This window comes from Anser anser (genome assembly GCF_964211835.1).
Source record: "Anser anser genome assembly, chromosome: W".
NCBI lineage: Eukaryota > Metazoa > Chordata > Aves > Anseriformes > Anatidae > Anser > Anser anser.
Window position 1 is genome coordinate 14,018,806 of NC_139731.1, and position 12,715 is coordinate 14,031,520.

Sequence of the window (12,715 nt, forward strand, 5' to 3'; positions counted from 1 at the left end):
ATTTTGCAACTTCTGTCAGTTGCCTATAAAACTCCTCATCCGTCTCCTCATCCTGGTTCGGCGGTCTATAACAGACCCCGACCAGGATGCTAGTCTTGCCGGCCTTCCCGCGGATCCTAACCCACAGGGATTCAACCTTATCATTCCCAGCCTGGAGTTCCACAACATCAAAAGATTCTCTAATGTAGAGAGCCACGCCACCACCCCCTCTGTGCTGTCTGTCCCTCCTGAAGAGCCGATAGCCAGGCATTGCAGCACTCCAGTCGTGGGAGCGGTCCCACCACGTCTCCGTGATGGCAACCAAGTCGTAGCCTGCCTGCAGCACGATGGCTTCCAGCTCCTCCTGTTTGTTACCCATGCTGCGTGCATTAGTGTAGATGCACTTCAGCTGGGCCATCGCCTTCTTCCCCGGCCTAGCCATTGTTTCCCCCTGGCACAGCTCCAACAAGCCTTGTTTGAGCCCCGTCCCCCTTCTTACCTAGTTTAAAGCGCTCTCTATGAGTCCCGCCAGCTCCTGGCCTAGGATCCGTTTTCCCCTTGGAGATAGGGACCCGTCTGGGGCCATCAGGCCGGGTGCCGAGTAAAGCTCCCCATGGTGAAAAAACCCAAAATTTCTGTGCTGGCACAGAAGGTTATTCAGAAGGGCCTATTGCTAATCATCCTTGTGTTAATTTGCAAGAATTGATTAACTGGAGCCATTTAATTAATTAAGAAAAGGCTAAGTAGGGAGCTTCAAGGGAGATAAGTCAGGCAGACAGTGAAGAAAGGATAAGAAAAGCAAGTTGAAGTGTACAGGATAATTAGAAACTAACCCTGCCACTACAAGAGGGTTGGGACTTTGGGATTTTATCAACTCACTGTTCCATGGAAACCTCCGAATCTTACCAACCTTCAGCCATCAAGATTGTCCTCATTAGTTAAAGCTGTATAATTAGCTGTCACATTAAACTTATGTCCATGTTTAATAAACCCAAGTTGCTATTAAAAGAGACATGACTCTTCTATCTAATTATTTGATTGAACTAATAAAGCTCAAGAAACGTAAAAAGGCTACAGTCTGCCTTGTACCACTGTGTCTGAGAAATCTATAACGGGTTTGACAACTTAAAGGTTTTGCTTGTCTGGAGTGATGTTTTAAGGTTGTTGGAAGGATATGCTTGCATGTAAATACAATTCATATGAAAATATGAAAAAATACTTTTAATTTCTAACAGCAGCAATGATTCGTGCTGTTGGAAAACATTAAGAAAGAAAACATGAATTGCCAGTGAGGGTGTCATTCCATTCAGATAATACAAGCCAGTTATTGAAAATGTATCAACACAGCTAAAATCATAATGCTGCTGAAAGAATTAGTCCCCCCCAATTATTATTTTTTTCCTGAATATCTTTATGTATGTTTTTTTTTTATGCAGGCTGGGAGGGAATTAACACAGTGTCTCAATGGGGGGAATTCTTTTAAGTAGTGGGATTACCCAAACCCTCACTGTACTGACATGACCTTCTTGTTACAGCTGCCCACATCAGGGTTGGTATCAGTGGCCAGGAGGGGATGCAGGTGGTTTTGTCCAGTGACTTCTCATTTGCACAGTTCTGCTATCTGCAGCGCCTGCTCTTAGTCCACGGCCGCTGGTCCTACATTCGCATGTGCAAGCTCCTCAAATACTTCTTCTATAAGAATTTTGCCTTCACATTGGTGCATTTCTGGTATGGATTCTTCTCTGGCTTCTCTGCACAGGTAGGTCAACTTCTGTTTTCTTATGGTTATGTCTAGCATTTTCAAGCAAAGTATCTGAAAATATTTTAAATGGAAATAAACTTTTTTTGGATGTGTTCAAACTGACCACAGACACCAAACAATGATGCAGATTACTAAGAGCCTGATCAGTTTGATGCAGATCTGTGTAAGACCTGTGATTGCTTTATTATCACATTTAAAGTAATCAGTTTAACCCCAGATCACCTGCATGCTTCAGTGGCTTGTAAGAAAAGCAAATCTCATGCAGAGAAAAACCTCGTTGCAGTTTAAGACAAACCCATCTCCAATACAAAGAAGCACAGAGGAAGCACAGACATCATGAAAATACCAGTCTTGGGGTTGAGAGTATACCAGTGCAGGCAGCGGGGATACCCTCCTGCTACCTGCCTGCAGCCCGCAGCCCAACACTGCTCCACCAGGTGGATCCTGCTGTGCAGGCATTTTAGTTCCTTTAAGGTGAGCAGTGACTTCTGCAAATGTAGGCATGCAGGAATACCTTTCCATAAGCACACAAGAAGAGCCATACTGGGCCAGGTGAAGGGACTCTTTGGCCCAGTATCCTGTTTTGTCTGTGGCCAGTAGTGGATGCTTAGCAAACAGGACTAGCATAAAGTTATCTGTCCCCTGTGTATTCCCTCAGCTTCTGGTAATGAGCAGTTTAGGGCTGCTGAGCTCAAGTCATGTTATACTTTGGGTCTTGATAGCATCTTCAGATCATCACAGAATCACAGAATGGTTGAGCTTGGCAGGACCTCTGGAGGGCATCTAGTCCAATCCCCCTGGTCAAGCAGGACGATCTACAGCAGGTTGCCTAGCACCATGTCCAGGCAGTTTTTGATGATCTCATAGGAGGGAGATTCCTTTTATAATTGTGTATTCTTTTGAAGAGAAGGAAAAGGTAGCCTTCTGCTAACTCCATGCTCTTTATTTTCTCTTTAGACTGTCTATGATGAGTGGTTCGTTACACTTTACAATTTGGTGTATACCTCCCTCCCAGTGCTAGGAATGAGCCTCTTGTCTCCGGGTGCTTTGAGCTGGTTCCATGAAGCAAAAGCAGCGGACTTTTTGGCTAGTCATTGTGATAGCCCCTCAAATAGTTTCTTGCCAGTGAGACCTGAGAGCACAAAAAAAGGACACATAAGGGAGGAGGTTGTATGTTATCTGGCCTGAGGGTTTCAGTGCATGGTGATGGTTTGGGGTTAGGCCATTGAATACAATAAAAGCTGGCATTGCAGCACTCCCTTGAAGTAGTCACATCTTACCAGGTCTTTTCCTGAAGCCAGACAAGTGGTTTTTTTAATCACCACACAAAATAACAAATGGTGAAGAACTCTGTAGATCTCCTCAGCCAGGTGTTCCAGGTGCAGCCTTTCTAGTGGAGGTCTTCCTGCAGTAATTTCACATACGTATTTTTACCTCAATAGAAATGCAGCAATAAAGGAATTTTCTATCCCTTAACTTCCAGGAAACTCTTAGGAGAATAGGTCATGCAGTCTGATTAAGGTGAAACATACCTTCATTTTTTTTTGCAACACTTACACTAGTCAAATTTCTCAGCACAAGAAAGGTGAAATTCAGTATGGAAAATGTGTCTAGGTGACCTTGGGATGCAGCATGTTAGTCAGCACAACTGAATGAATTGTGTGCAAGGCCTTTTCTCTTGGAACATCACAAGGACATGACAGACTTAAGTGGTCTTGTGTGGTCTGTTGGGTATGTGCCGGCAGATCTGATCATCTCCTCTCTACTTTCAGGATGTGGATGATCATTGGAGTTTGCTGTTTCCTCAGCTATGTGTGCCTGGCCAGCAGAACCTCTATTTTAACAAAATAGTGTTTGTCAAGTGCATGTTGCAAGGGGTCTACAGTTCCCTCATTCTGTTCTTTATCCCCTATGGGGCCATGTACAATACAATGAGAAGTGATGGGAAAGCCATTGCTGACTACCAGTCCTTTGCACTGATGGCCTAGACCTGCTTACTGATTGTGGTGTCTGTACAGGTAAGGCATCAGTTTTTAGGAATCAGTTACTGTTTTATGAAAGCAGCATCTGGAGGTACACTTGGGATTCTGATAGCATTATGTTTGCTGCTGCATCTTGAATTTCTGCAAAAATAAGTCTTGACACCAGATTATTCTCCTTGGTTCAACAGAACAACAGATTTGTCTGTTATGAAAGATCACAGTCACAGGAAGCTGTGACTTTGCCTTGGGAAGCTTCATGTCACAACAGACAAAACAGTTGAGGCTAGGAGTAGAAAAGGACTCATTCCAGTTTTATGGGATTGGTTTTAAGTATAGGAGTGTCTGTCGGCTATCAGGCAGTTACTTATAGGGCCTTCATCATGGTGAGACCCCATGCACGGTGCAGATGCTAGAACTACACTTGCTGGAAGAAATAGATAAGACTTGGAGGGAGGTACAAATTTCAGATGGTACTGACAGGATGAGTGAAATTTCTCAAAACAAAAGCAAATTGATCACACTTCCCTAGCTAACAGTTTATGCTGTCTGAGGTCTTGTAGGCGCCTTCTCCTAACTTTCAATGCAAGATCACAGCTTGGGGTGGGGACATAAGTGTGGCTCCATTGATTAGAGTATCCTTGTCTCCAGTACTGGCCACCAGTGAATCCTTGAGAAGAGGGCAAGAACAGGGCAAATGTAGTAATTCTTGCCTGGAATGCTCTTCCAGCATCCTATGATCTGTGAGTTGGTATTTCTTGAGTCTTGAATGAATAACGCTCTTGGGGGCAGTGGTACAAAGTGAAGGACAAGATGTCTGGTGGTGTTCAAAATAAATCTGCTAAATAATTAAGTCACTGACAACTTCTGTATTGCTCTCTTTTTCAGATTGGCTTGGACACCTTGTACTGGACAGTTGTGAACCAGTTCTTCATCTGGGGCAGCCTCTCTGTTTACTTTGCTATCACCTTCACTATGTGTAGTGATGGCACGTACCTGATCTTCACAGCCTCATTTCCTTTTGTTGGTAAGCTCTTGGACAAAACTGGATTGTACTCGGCTTAACTCTGTCAAGTATTTCTAGTATGTGTTATTACCTCTCTGAAGGCAATAACATGCTACAGAATATATCGATTGCGTTTTCTACAAGAAATGCCAAGGTATTTCCAAAGGCTGATGGGAATGCTTATTTTGAATCCCACCCTTCCATGTGAACATGTGCCATATTCACTTCCTCGCATAAGAATGCACATTCACACACAGCCAGAGGACTGATACTTTAAATAAATTTGCTGAGCTGGCTGGAATGTTTTCTGCTACACTTTTATAGTGTTTCCAGATGTCCAATTCTTACAGATATCTGGAAGCATTTTGTTTGCAGAAGAATGTGTGTTCTTTTGGAAATAAGTTGACATGTTGGTATAGGAGGGGATAGAAATACAACATCCATTTAAATATGAAAAAATACCATGTGACTATGGTGAGCCTTCATCCAAGTTAAATGACAAATGTCCAAGAAAAAGGAAATAACAGTGATGACCAGCTCTTTGGAGTACTGCATATGAGGTTTCTACATGTGCAAAAAGTAAAAGATACCATAAAAATGAGTCTATCTCTTGAGACTTTGACCAGGAGGAAGATGCAAGCTTAGCAAAGTAATTTAGATGTTTTTAATAGCTCTGTGCATCCATACCCAATACTGATGCAACATTGTTATGAGACTCTACTCCTGAAATCCTAAAGCTTTTTGTTTCAAGTCTTGGATTGGTGTATTAATCAATATTTGTATTTCTGGATGAATTGTAAGCCAAGACCTGTTCTGCCCATCTTTACTGCAATACCATACTTTACTGCTTGGCCATTTTAGAAATATCTGAGGTTGCAATGTTGCAATCAGTTTTTGCAATGTATTTTCCAAGAAGATGGTCATAGCCACTGTAAGATGGCTTTTAGTATCAAATGTGCTGAGTGAAAGAAGGCAGAGTGGCTATTCAGTTTCCAAAGACACCTGGTAACTCACTTTCTAGGGATACCTCTATCTGCTGCTCTGTTGGTACTACTGAGGTCAAATTAACCATAATGCTGAGTGCTGCTTAATAAGGTCTTAGTCTGAAGCCATGTCTAAGGAAACTGTTTCTAGTCTGGACTCAGTCAACTTGTTTACTTTAATTTCAGTGGAGTTGTAATACAGCAGAATTTGGCCAAGTGAAAAGAAAACACTCAGCAACTTTATTGCCAACAGCATCATTAAACCCTGTAAATGAGGGATTTTGCAGACTGTTTGCTCTATCCTACATTCCTTCAGTTTTTGGAGGATTCAAAAGCCAGCACTTTGGTTTCAAAGAACACGGCAGTATCCCACCACCACATGGCAGCTGCTCTTCCCACAGACCCTTTAGGCCACGCTGCCTGTGCACGCCCAGAGCAATGCACACTGCTCTCATAAAGGACTGTGATCCCATCAGCTACTGGGCAGTCAGTACTCCACAGGCTTCAGAAAATGCTGCTGGAAAGTAAGAAAAAAGTATTCTTCCTTTGGCACTGGTATCCTGGCAAAAGGTGAGAGGGCTGGACTGCTGCTAAAGGTCTCTTGAACGTTTACATCAATCTTTTGCAGTGATTTGACTCTTTGTAAAGAGATAAAGCACACGTTCTGACATCCTTGTCTCTCTGAGTGGCTGCCGCAGTTGAGTCTGAATGTTGCATTCCTGTCTCAGACAGTGATAATGATATTGCTGTCCTCTGCAGCAAGTTGATATCACTGTTGGAGAAGGTGTCTACTTTATATTTTGGTCTGTTTGCCAAGTACTATGGAGTCACAGTGATTGAGTTATAATGTTAAAAAGAATGATGGTGAGTGGCACTACTGCTACGTTTTTAATCATGTGTTTGTTTTTCAGGTACAGTTCAAAACACCCTCAGCCGACCCAATGTGTGGCTAGCAGTCTTCCTCAGCATTGCCCTCTGTGTGCTGCCTGTGGTTGGCTTTTGATTCCTGAAAGCTCAGTTAAAGCCAACTGCCAGTGACAAAGTAAGGAGATATTTTAGTAAACCAGAAACCCTCTTACTACCAGCTAAGCTTATTGCGGAGCCATACTGCAGGGGCCTGGCATTGCTCAGAGTGTATGTTCCTGCAGGTGCAAGTGCTGCCATCTGTCTGGCTTCTAGTCCCTTGAGGAGGACTGAATTTGGGTTTTGGCACAGCTCAAACCATCTGCAGCTGGGAGCGAGGCAGAGATTATTTAGATGTGGATTGGATTGCACTGGAGCAAGGAAGCAGCACTATTTTTAGGTGCAGGGTTTAAGTGGTGGGTCTTGGTGGCAAAGGAGCAGTGTATTTCAGTCCTGCCGCACAGTTTTTAGCCTGGCAGACCACAGCCCTTTACTCTCCACCCAGGCATTCATGTTTGCTGTTTTTTTGTTTTTTTTTTTTTGACTTCAGAATTTACTTCATTTGTAGCCAGTGGTTATACTCTGAAAACAGCTAACAGCTGCCCTCCCATGCCCCAAAATATGAAGGTGAGGCCATCAGGGCAAGGAGAGGCTGGGAGAGATGTATTGGGCAGAGAGTGTGCTGCTCACTGCAGCGAATGACCCCCTGCACAGGATCAGCATCACCACAGCTCCCCGGGCTTCCCCTCAAACATGAGCATCTGCTAAATGCTGCTGCCACCTCGTGCTTCCTTCCTCTTCCTGCACTTAGCTGCGAGGCACGAGTGTCTCCGAGCAGAACCTCAAGGACGTGCTCCTTAGAGGTCTCCTTGGTCATCCTTGGGATATCTGCAGAGCTCCCCAGATGCTCCAGGGTTGTTGGAGGAGTGAAGGAGAATGCTTGGCCCTTGCAGAAGGGTAGGTGGGTGCTACAGAAAATCTTTAGGTAGGAAAGTCCTCAGGACACAGAGGAAGTTCAGATGTGCAAAAATGGGCTGAATTTACTCTTCAGCTGAGTAGAAGCTTGACGTAGCTATGGCCCAGATTCCCAGCTTCTATGCTTTGGGTGAGCATCTCTAGTGCAAAATCACTTCATTTTTTTCCTTCCTCTGGGAAATGAACTGTCACAGGAGAGGGTTGTTTGGGTTTCCTACTGTATAGAGATCCCCAGCTGGCAGCATAAGAGAAACTTAAATAGAGGCTTGACACTTAGAGAGCCAAGTACCTACAACATTGTCCCAGGCGTGATGGACAGAGGCTGGGCAGCTGTTGATTATCCTGAGCCACTGGCACTCAGTGTTGTCCTCCTGCCTCTGACAGCCCAGTTCTGAATAGATGCCTGTCAGCAGAAGATCTTGGTGGCCATGCGGGAAGAGAGCCTCCTATCTGCAAATAAAGTGCATCATATTTCTCCCTTCTGCCAAGGGATATGAGAGCCTATCAATCATCATTCTCATCATAAAAAGATTTTATTTATTAGAGATCCCCTGCAGTAGTCTGTTTTCTGGATTAAGTAAGCCAATGTTTGACATTTCCTTATAAATCTTGTTGTCTGGACTTTTGATTATTGTTGTGATGACTTTCACATTTTGGATTATTTGACTGAAGTGTTTAAAAGAGCTGCAGCAAAACCCCAACGGAGGCCTCACAAGGCTGTAAGGAACAATATGCTGAAATCATCCCCACCCATGTCTTACAGATAACACTCCCAGCAACGCCTTTCAGAATAAGATTTGTTTTTCCTTTTACCAGGCTGCCACCCTGTGCTGCAAGTTGTTTCTGCTCTGCAACCTATCCTGCCATCCTCCTGTTTTGTCAATCATTTTTGGCTTTGGACCCCTGTTTTTTTTCCCCCTTTCTTTGCTCCTCTTTTGCTGTGTTTCTGAATAATGATGCATTTGCCATTTGGTCCATCTTATTTTCTGATTTCAGGTCCTACTCAAGATCAAAGAAGCCAAAAAGAGGCCACCTCCACCCTCACACAAGAGACGCCTGCGTCGGATCAGCATGCGCCGTTCCAGCTATGCCTTCTCCCATCAGCACGGCTTTGGGACACTCATTATGTCTGGGAGAAACATGTGGCCAAAATCACCTTTTGCCACGACAGGAACATTTTCACCGAATAGTGACAAACATAAACACAAGGGACTGTAAGAACCCAAACCAACCAAATCAAACCAAAGGGCTGTTGGGAGAGGAGGCTGTGCTCCCTGCAAAGCACCGAGCCCCTGGCTGCCCAGAGCTCTGCCCTCCAGGCTACCAAAGCAAGGGCTTGGGCCTTTCCTTTCTCCCACGTGCACTCTCTGGATTCAGCTCCTCTTCCAAAGACATGTCCTGCTCCTGGGGAAGGAGGGGCAGGGGGAAGCAAAGATACCATGTGGTATCTCAGAGGGCCTCCCTGGAGCGCGAACATGCTGTGGGAGGCTCCCTGAGTTTGTTTGTAATGCTACTTTTTTCTCCCCTTACATACCTCAGAGAAAAGTGAAGTCCAGGCTGAGGAAAAGGCTGAATTGGCAATGTCTTTCTCAATCATGTGCCTTTGGGTCTGTTATAAATTCACTCTGGGCCTTACTACTGGGGTGACAGTATTAACCCCAGGTGTGCCTTAGGTCCAGCCATACAACCCCCAAATCGACAGTCTCTGTAATACGTGTAATTCTGTAGCCTTTTGACTATTTTATACAGAAGCACTTTGGAAGAGAGGAGTTTGAAGTAACCTCCTTCCAATCCAATGGTTAATCCTGTTTCTCAAAAGGAGGCCAGTGCCCCCAAACCAACCTCTTCCTGCATCTGCAGTCAGGAGTGCAAGCTCGGAGACATTCCTAGTTGGTCAAGGGACAAGGACTTGGCATTCATCAGTTTGCCCTGTCTTGTCTGCAATGCAAATCTGCTCTTGTTGTAAAAGACCTTTGTCCTCACAGCCATCTCAGGTTTTGTAGCTGGGTAGTAGCCATTTCATTTAGACTTAAAATAGAAGGGCAAAACAAGTTCAGGCACCCATAAAGATCAAGCCATAAAATCTAGCACAGAGAAGCCCATATCATGGCTAGGGCTCATGTGAGCCTCCAACACTAGGTGAATTTCCCACCATAACAGACTGAGGCACATGCAGTATTTGACTTGAGGGAAATCATGCAAGAAATATCAGAGGCTAAGATGCTATTTCACTGCTGGCATGGGTTGTCCTGCCCTTTACTCCGCTGGTGCTGTTGGTCTGAGTAACAGATGAAGCGTGACCTGGTTGCCCTCTCACCCACCCTGCTGTGTGGTGTGGTCAAGATTCAGAGGATATTAGTGAGGGCTCAGAGGCCTCTGCAGAGTTTCTCTGTGCTGGCTGATATTTTGTTTGGGAAAGGTTCATCTGTCAATCACGAGTTGCAGAGAGCAGAAGGCTCCACCAAATCCTATCAATCTGACTGCCAGCAGAGGGACCTGATGAATTGGTGGTGATCTTGAGATGCTGGGATTTGCTCATGGGTTTTTAACACCAGTACCATAACCAGCAGGGTTACTGGGTGGAAAGCCAGTGTGGCAGCATGAGGATCTGTCCCTCAGTGCTGCTGAGCTGTCTAAATGAAGATTTTTTTGTGCAGAGGACTAAACAGCTTTGGCTGTTATATTTTCTCATCTCCTTTATATAAATTTAGACTTTTCCCTAGTATGGAATTAGAATTTTTGCACACTAACCATCTGGTATTTAGTGGGAGCTCTCTGCCTTGAGTCTCTGAGCTATCAGTGGAGGCAATCTATGATGGCAAGAGGCCAGCCATGTCCCTACTTCATCTGGTCTGCATACAACACCTTGCTGCCTGTGGTCCCAGTTTTGGCAGTTACATTATGAAATTGTTTAAGGCCTAATAGAAGGTTTCATCTCCCTGTGTTTAACTCAGCACAGATAAAAAAACAAAAAACAAACAAAAAAAATACGTCTGTTGCACCTGCTGCTCTGGGAGGCTCCTTGCAAACTGCGGTATTAAATTTCAGCATAGACAGTGCGAACTAGAGCTGGGACTGGATCCACGCTTCAGCAGGCAGGAGCTGCTTGCTAGGGAAGGAGCAAATTCTAATCCAGTTATCTCCCCTGCAAGGAGATATTTAAATAAAGTGAGAGCCTGAGGAAACTGCTGTGATAGTTGGTGCTTCACCATTCCCTTTGCAGAGGCAATCGTGGCTTTCTGGTTAGGATGATGTCTTTCAGAGTCAGCGTCTCCAGTGCTAGAGGAAAAAGGAGTGAGGAGAGTGTATGCAGGTAAGCAGACATCCCCGCAACACCCAGACTGGCGTGTGGATTGAGAGTCTTATCAAAGCTGTTCCCAGCATGTCATGCAGCAGCTTTTAATGCTGAGCAGCAGAGGCAGAGCTTTTGCTGAGAGAGCAAGGAAACTCTGAGACTGTGTCACTCTTGTCACATTGTTTACATACAAAGCACCTTCTGCCTGAAGGGGACTTGCAAAGGCTGCATAGGACGTGCAGGGGCTGATAGATCTGTTGGGGAATTTGTTCCAGCTACAACTATTTCAGTGGTTTGACAAGATCTACATTTGATACATATCAGCTGGAAGTGATATTTGTCCTACATCATTCCTGATTTTGTAAAATATTTTTTTTTAATAAAAAGAGAATATTGGGATGATTGATTTGTTGCCAGCTTGCTAATCGATCAGAGGTGTTTATAACCATACACGTAGGTTGTTCCTGGGTCTGCTAAAGTGGCAGGATGGGCTGTGGGAGGACGGATCTGAGATAACAGTGCTTTTAATTTGGTATCCTGACTCGGGAAACAATCGGGAAAGAAAGGAAGCTGCAGGGGACAACTCAGAGCACCAAGACGCTAGGAAAAGCCCTGTGGGGGGTGGTCGTGCTGGAGATGCAATTCCCGAACTTCTCTGCTATCCTGGAAGGGTGTTCTTACCAGAGGTCTCATGTTGGACGTTTTTCTGAGCTTCTGCTGTCAGTGCATCCGCACAGGCCAGATTTGATCGCCTTCTGCAGCCGGATTTTCTCCGAGCAGCACGCTCTTGCAATTTTACACTCATGCAAATAACCAAAGCAGCTGAAAGCACTCGCGGGGGGGGGGGGGGGGGGGGGGGGGCGGCTCTTTCTGCCGCTTGCTTCGCCCTGCGGGAGCCCCAACCTTGCGGGCGAGGACCCCCGGGACAGAGCCTCCCCCCGTAGCTGCCCCGGGGGCGGTCACGGCTGGGGGGACCGGGGGGGGGGGGGGGGGGCGGACAGCAGCGAGGCCCCGCCTCGGCGCCCGGCTGCAAACAGCGGAGCGGCACCGGCTGGGTGAGCGGGGCTGGGGCCGGAGGGGGGCCCGGGGGGAACGTGGGGGGCTGGGGATGTTTGCAGGGGATGCTCGCTATTGTGTAATTGTTAAAGGAGAGCTTGAGGACGGTCGTTTGGTCTTTTATGGAGCTCTTCTGTTTGATAGATACCCCCCCCCCCCCAAAAAAAAAAAAAATCGATGCCTGTTTTTTTATTCTTCTTTGCATTATTTTGTAATACAGAGGTTTGTGCATGGCTTCTGCTTAACTGCTTGAGAAAGTCCAGCGCAGAGCCACAAGGATGATGAGGGGAGTGGAGCATCTTCCTTACGAGGAAAGGCTGAGGGAGCTGGGTCTCTGTAGCTTGGAGAAGAGGAGACTGAGGGGTGACCTTATTAACGTTTATAAATATGTAAAGGGCGAATGTCAGGAGGATGGAGCCAGGCTCTTCTCGGTGACACCCAATGATAGGACAAGGGGCAATGGGTGCAAGCTGGAACATAGGAGGTTCCGCTTAAATATGAGACAAAACTTTTTTACGGTGAGGGTGACAGAGCACTGGAACAGGCTGCCCAGGGGGGTTGTGGAGTCTCCCTCTCTGGAGACTTTCAAAACCCGCCTGGACGTGTTCCTGTGTGACATGATTTAGGTGTTCCTGCTCCAGCAGGGGGATTGGACTAGATGATCTTTCAAGGTCCCTTCCAATCCCTAACATTCTGTGATTCTGTGATTCTGCTGTAGCACCTACTTGAGAGAGGGAGTTAGGAGAATCTTATCAAGTAGAGATAGAGCGTTGACAA